The following is a 6,946-nucleotide window of genomic DNA, read 5'->3' as shown; positions in this document are numbered from 1 at the left end:
TCTACATGTGACCTCCTCCCTGGGGGATGGACAACAGAAAGGGGATGAAGGGTGGGGATCAGAGCCCCAGAGCATCACTCAGTCATTCTCAGGCAGCCCCGGGAGCTCTTCGGGTGGCTATTCCTGAGCTGAGCTGAGCTGACTGGAAAGGTTTTTACTGTGGGTTATTTCACTCTGGAAACGACAGAGAAGGCTCCCCAGGCCAGCTTCACATTCTTTCGGTGCTGCTCCCGGAGAAGTCTGTCTGCAGCGGCGTGATGTTGTGGTCGTTGCTTGGCCGCGTGGGTCAGCTGGAAGGCAGCGTCCGGGTGGGCTGTGTCGGGCAGCAGGGTGCACTCCCTTTCCAGCATGTCCGCCACTCCTTTGAGCAGGTCCCCAAACCCAAAGGCCAGGGCAGCCTTGCGCAGACGGTTCAGCTCCTTATAAAATGTCTGTGTTTTTTCAGGTAGTTTTCTTGCATTTCTTAAAATCTACTGAACATCTGTCTGCAGGCCGCTGGGCTTGATCCACACCGTCACGTTCTGCGCGTAGCTGCGTTTGTTCGTGGGCTGCAGGGGGAACGGCTCTCACTATCATCCTCACCATAAGGGTTTTCTTTAGCATCTGAAATGGGTCCCAACTGTGCCATTTTCCCTAAAGAGCGACATCATGAGGTTTGACTTCTTCTTGCTGTCAGCTTGGGAGTAGAGCATGACGTGCCATTCGGGACCTAATTGAACAATTGCCACCATGCCTTCCACTTTTAGGCTGCCGTGGAGCAGGACACAAAAGTTGGGTATTTTGCCTGCAATCTGATTGGCTGAATTCTCATCTTCATTGTCACCTGTGATGCCAGTTCCAACCTCATCACCTTCTTTGTTAAGTGCTATAGGGAGAACCAGATGTCTGGAAAGAACCGGGGGACTGGAGATATCAGCTATATCAATAAATCTCACTATTTCCAAATCTGTGTTAATGACTTTAGGGATGGGATCGATTTCCTCATCTACACCAAAAGGCTCCGGCCCGGGGAAGACTTGCACGTCGGCCGTCAGGCGGCCACACTTGAGCACGGCGTGGAAAGGTGTGTATGCCACATCTATCAGTTTTCCAAACATAGACTGTACATTTTTCAAGCACAGGGGGCCGTCAATGGTAAAAATCTGCCCTTCCCCGTTGTTTAAGTCTATGAGACGTTCAAGGCAATCCAAGGAATCGGTGCTCTGGAGCTCTTCCAGATTTGCCATGCACATGATGTACAACTTCGACGGGAAAGGGGAGGAGAGGGGAAACCTGCTGCTCTCGCCGCGCTGCCTGTGAGTCGCCAGGGAATGAATGCCTCAGTGACCCTCTGCCGATGCCCAGGCAGCCATCTGTCACGAGGACAACCTGGCAAGGAATCGCAGCACCCCACTCTTGCTGAACAATATTGCAGACACCAACTAAAGCAGCCTCCAGGCAGGTTTTGTCATAATCATCCATGTTACTGAGTGCTTCCTGTAGGGTGTTATAGTCTCTTGTGAATGGGACCATCAACTCCCAGAGCGACGAGAAAACGACAAAGGCTGTAAACTCAAGCTTGTAATTTGTCGCCATGTGCTCGAACAGCATCGTCAAACCATGGGCCGCCAGGTGCTTGCGCTGATATTCCTGAGCCCTCGAGAGACACAGGGCGCGTCATGGAGAGCGATACATCCATTACCACCATTGTAGGCATGATGAAAATGATGCCAGGCCTTCCAGTCAGGTCGCACACAGGGAGCCCGTGCCCACGGCCGGCCGAGTCCATCCGCTAAACCTTCTGCTGGTGCGCCGAACCAAAGGGCCGCGTGACAAAGAGAACCCGGCGGCGCCAGGACCGTGCGGGGCGGGGCCCCAAAATAATAATTTATAAATTATCAAGGGCTCATGAGGGAGGGGGGAGGTGGGAGGGAGGGTGGGGAAAGAGGACCTGATGCCAAGGGTTTAAGTGGAGAGCAAATGTTTTGAGAATGATGGCAATGAATGTACAGATGTGCTTTACACAATTGATGTATGTATGGATTGTGATAAGAATTGTATGAACCCCTAATAAAATGTTTTAAAAAAAGAAATAATTACATGAAGGGGGAACATATCACAAGGTTGGATATATAGCCCCCGAAGGGGATGAATAACGGAAATGTGCGTGAAGGGAGACAACAGGTTAAGATATGAAATAATAACTATAGAATTGATCAGGGAGGTGAAAAAAGCTTATGCCAAGGACTGAAGTAGAAAATGTTTTGGAAATGATGATGGTGACTCACTCTCACTCACACACTCACTCTCACTCTCTCACTCACTCTCACTCATTCTCTCACTCACTCACTCACTCACTCACTCACTCACTCACTACAAAAAGTTTACACACACAGACATTCTTTGATGTTTGCTAGGGATGGGAGGGAACATATATAGCAAACACATGCTAATTTTGGTGAAAGGGAAGAATACACAATATGGAGGGAGTCGGCACAACACAACCAAAGCAAAGGAAGACCCTGAAAAGTATTCAAGAGTAAGAATCAGTGAGCGGAAATGGTTGGTATTGGCTATTTTGAATCATACAATTATATGATTTATTATGTCAGGAATGACAAATTTAAGAGGTGTGGTTTCACATTCATCATCAAAAAGAACATTTCAAGATCTACTTTGAAGTGCAGTGTTGTCAATGATAGGATGATTATCTAAATGCCTACAAGGAAGATCAGTTAATACAACATAATTTAAATTTACACATGAACCACAACCACTAAAATCAGTGATGAAGAAGTTGAGGAACCCTACCAACTTCTTAGTCTGAAAATAACTAAGCATCAATCAAGATGCATTGACCATTACTTGTGATGAATACAACATGCAAACAAAGAGAAAAAATCAGTACTTGCAAAATCACTTGATGATAGAAATGAAGCTTGTTGCTGCTGAGCAAGATGGCCATTTGTTTACCTTCAAGTCTTTAAGAGCTTGATGCTATATCTTTTGGTAGCTGGGATCCATCAGCTTTCTTCACATTTGCTTATGCACCTGCTTTGTCTTCACCGATCATGTAGGGAAGGTGAGCATCATGGAATGCCAGTTGAATAGAAAGTATTTTTGCATTGAGGGAGTACTTGAGTGGAGGCCCAATGTCCCTCTGCTACCTTAATACTAAACCTATAAATATATGCACATGGAAAAAGCACACCAGCCTGTGTGATCAAAAGGTGCCGAAGGGATCTGTTATCAGGCATCAAAGACCAAAAATCATACCATTGTGTGCTCACCTTCCCAATATGATCGCTGAAGACAAATGGGTGCATAGCAAAAGTGAAGAAATCGAATGGTGCCTGGCTACCAAAAGATGTAGCATCTGGGGTATTAAAGGCTTGAAGGTAAACAAGTGGCCATCTAGCTCAGAAACAACAAAGCCCTCATGGAAGAAGCACACCATCCTGGGTGATCATGAGGTATTGAAGGGATCAGGTATCAGGCATCAAAGAACAAAATATCAAATCATTGTGAATGAGGGGTAATGCAGATTGGGGACCCAAAACCCATCTGTAGGCAACTGGACATGAGATGAGTCAGTTAGGGTGCAGTGTAGCAACGATGATACATACAACTTTCCTCTAGTTCCTAAATACTTCACCCCCCCCCCCCGTACCTAGCATGATCCTAATTCTACCTTAGAAATCTGGCTAGACCAGAGGATGTACACTGATACAGATAGGAACTGGAAACACAGGGAATCCAGGACAGATGATCCTTCCAGGACCAGTGCTGAGAGTGGCGATACCTGGAGTGTAGGGTAGAAAGGGGGAACTGATTACAAGAATCTACATATAACCTCCTCCCTGGGGGATGGACAACAGAAAAGTGGGTGGAGGGAAATGTCAGACAGTGCAACATATGACAAAATAATAATAACTTATAAATTATCAAGGGTTCATGAGGGGGGTGGGAAGGGAGGGAAAAAATGAACTGATACCAAAGGCGTAAGCAGAAAGCAAATGTTTTGTGAATGATGATGGCAACAAATGTATAAATGTGCTAGACACAATGGATGGATGTGTGGATTGTGATAGTTGTACGAGCCCCAATAATATGATTAAAAAATAAATGAAGCTGGTTATCACATGATAGAATTTTACAATGCCAATGATTTCTTTATTACCAATATATTTTTTTCAACAACTATACATGTGGACCTCATCAGATGGAGTATGCAGAAATAAAATTGAGTACAACTGTGAGAATAGGCAATGCTGAAGGTCACTATTATCAACCAAAATAAGGCCAGGCGGTGAATGTGGAACAGACCATTAATTGTTCGTATGCAAGTTTAGGTTGAAGTTGTAGAAAATTAAGTCCATGAGAACCAAAATATAACCCTGAGTACATCCTACCAACATTTAGAGACCAATTCAAGAATAGATTTGATGTGCTGAACACTAATAACCAAAGACCAGATGAGTTGTCAAGTGACGCTTAACTCAAGCCCAAGCTAACTTGCATATGGTTTTCCACAGGACATAGTGGTTGACTTAAGGTGATAATCAACTTAATTTGATCTAATCAGAGTGACCAGTCCCTGGAGAAGGACAACACGCTTGGTAGAGGAGCATTGAAAACGAGGAAGACCTTTAACATGATGGAGTGACAAAGTGGCTGTAACACGTATTCAACAACACTGTAAGGATGGCCCAGTGGCAGCCAGCCTTTCCTTCCAGGGTATATGGGGTTGCTTTGACTTGGCTTGATAACTCCACCACCACAATCAGAATGAGGCCAAGTTGGAGGAATGGGTTTTTGGTGTTTTCCTTTCTGGATGGTGAGTTATGACACTGTAAGGGCTACAACATCCATAACCCTTTTGCTACCACCAAAAGATATGGTTTTTAAAATATTATTTTAGAAAGCAATTTTTCATTCTTGAAATCTTTTTGCCTTTCATGTTCCATATGTTATTCAGGGTTTAATAAAAAAAAACAACCAACCCAGAACCATTAGGGAAAAAATTATATGTGTGTATATAATTTTGTAGGGATTTGCCTTTACATATTTGTAAGAAGCAGTCAAGCAGTTTCTATAGGCTCTTATCTTTGCACTTGATGCTGGAACTCTTGCAGGCAGTCAGGGGAAATGGCTGCAAAATGGAGAGAACAGATGACCAGTGGGATCAAACGGCATGCGCTGGAGGTCATGAAGATGAACCCAAATCCTTGTCAGTTCTTGTTTCTGGTCTTGGTGGTATCGATGTCTTCCATCGGCGGGGGCCCTGCCTCACAGAGCTCAATGTATACACTTGGCCCAAGAGACTGAAGGAGGTTATCAGGGGAGGCGGAGCAGCTGCAAGCCTTGCTACTGCCTAGCAACAGTGAGGTAAGTCAGCGAGTAGGCATCACCTGAGTGAGCTACAAAATGGCTGTTATTTACCTTCTCCCATAAGAATTTATCTTGTTTCCTAAATAGAAATACATGCACTCCTCATCAGGTCATTATGTGAAAGTCACATCAGATCTCAAAATGGAAGATGGCTGCATCATTACATAATCGCCAGATTACATCATTATCTAACTGCCACGCCACTGAGAATCATAGCCCAGCAAAGTTGATACATAACCTTAACCATAACGACATTAACACATAACAACCTTAACTAACAGTCAACATTACTCTTGCCTCTCACATTTGTCACTTGTTACCGCCAGACATAAAGCCATTTATATACAGCATAGCTGGAAATTAGATATTTTACTGTTATAAATATGAAATGTCAGATAATGAGAGTTCATAAATGAAGAGTAGGTATATGTTTCCACCACATGGATTCAGTTCCAACTGATTTCTAAGATGAATGTTTATGAGAGCAGACAGCCTCATCTTTTCCCCACAGAGTGATTGGTGGGTTCAAAATGCTCGCCTTGCCACTTGTAAGTCCATGTGTAACTCACCATGTCAACAGTAATTTTGGACAATGTTACTCAATTTAGCCAAGTTGACATACTATCCATTCACTAAATCAGTGCCCTTCCTCATTTTATAGAGAAGATAGCTACTACCTTATTTCTATCTTCAAATAACCAAGCAGAATAACCCCTTTAGCCACTGTCATAACAGTTAAAATTTTATCACAAAAAATAAATAAAGTTTTATCACAGAGAAAGACCAGTACCAACAAATAAATTCTGATTCATATCAACCCTATAGGGTCTGGAGTTTACATATCTTTTCAGGAATATACAACCTCATTTTTTCTCATATTTAAAAAAAAGGCTCTCTAAATTTCTTCAGTTATACATCAGATTCAAAGCACAGAAGCCCATTGTTTTACCATAAGTTGGATATACTTCAAACAGAACTATTTCTATTCAGAATGTAATGTGGAAGGTGGACTAATTCCCCATCTTCATAGACGTTCATGTTCTAAATTGCAGGACCAATGAACGTGCCATCTTATTTAACTGAGGGACTCTGCAGTGATTCCATTAAGGTCTCGGGATAAGGTGATGAGCCCTCATTATCCAGGTGGGCCCAACACAATCCAGAGTTCTTATACGGAAAGTGGAAGGAACGGGGTGGGTAGTGCACGATGGGAGGACAGAAGCCAGAGGTTGGAGGGCTGGCAAATCAAGAAATCTTTTAGAAGCTAAATAAGACAAGGGGATCTCCCATAAACCCCCCAGACCTCAGCCCTGTGCTCACCTTTACTCTTTGCCATGTGAGACTGATTTTGACCTTCTGACCTCCAGAACTGTATACTAATATTCTTGTTTTCCATCTCAGACTTTGTAATAAGTTGTTACAGTTGAGTCAGCCCTATCAGGCAAAGTAGAACTTTCATTGGATTTCCAAACTGGTAAATCTGTACAGAAGTACAATGCCACATCTTTATTCTGAAGGAGCAAAATTTTATGGCTCAGGAGTAAATTAAGCTTAAAGTAAAAACTAATAGAGCAAA

General features: G+C 43.4%; 1 pseudogene; it reads right to left on the bottom strand.

Annotated features, from left to right (window-relative positions):
• Positions 1-208: 208 nt before the first annotated feature.
• On the bottom strand, positions 209-1,705 carry LOC142440751 (integrator complex subunit 14 pseudogene; annotated as a pseudogene).
• Positions 1,706-6,946: the final 5,241 nt, after the last annotated feature.

Source organism: Tenrec ecaudatus, chromosome 2 (assembly GCF_050624435.1).
Source record: "Tenrec ecaudatus isolate mTenEca1 chromosome 2, mTenEca1.hap1, whole genome shotgun sequence".
Taxonomy (NCBI): domain Eukaryota; kingdom Metazoa; phylum Chordata; class Mammalia; order Afrosoricida; family Tenrecidae; genus Tenrec; species Tenrec ecaudatus.
Note: the sequence above shows the minus strand (reverse complement) of the source record. Positions and strands in the feature narration are given on the sequence as shown.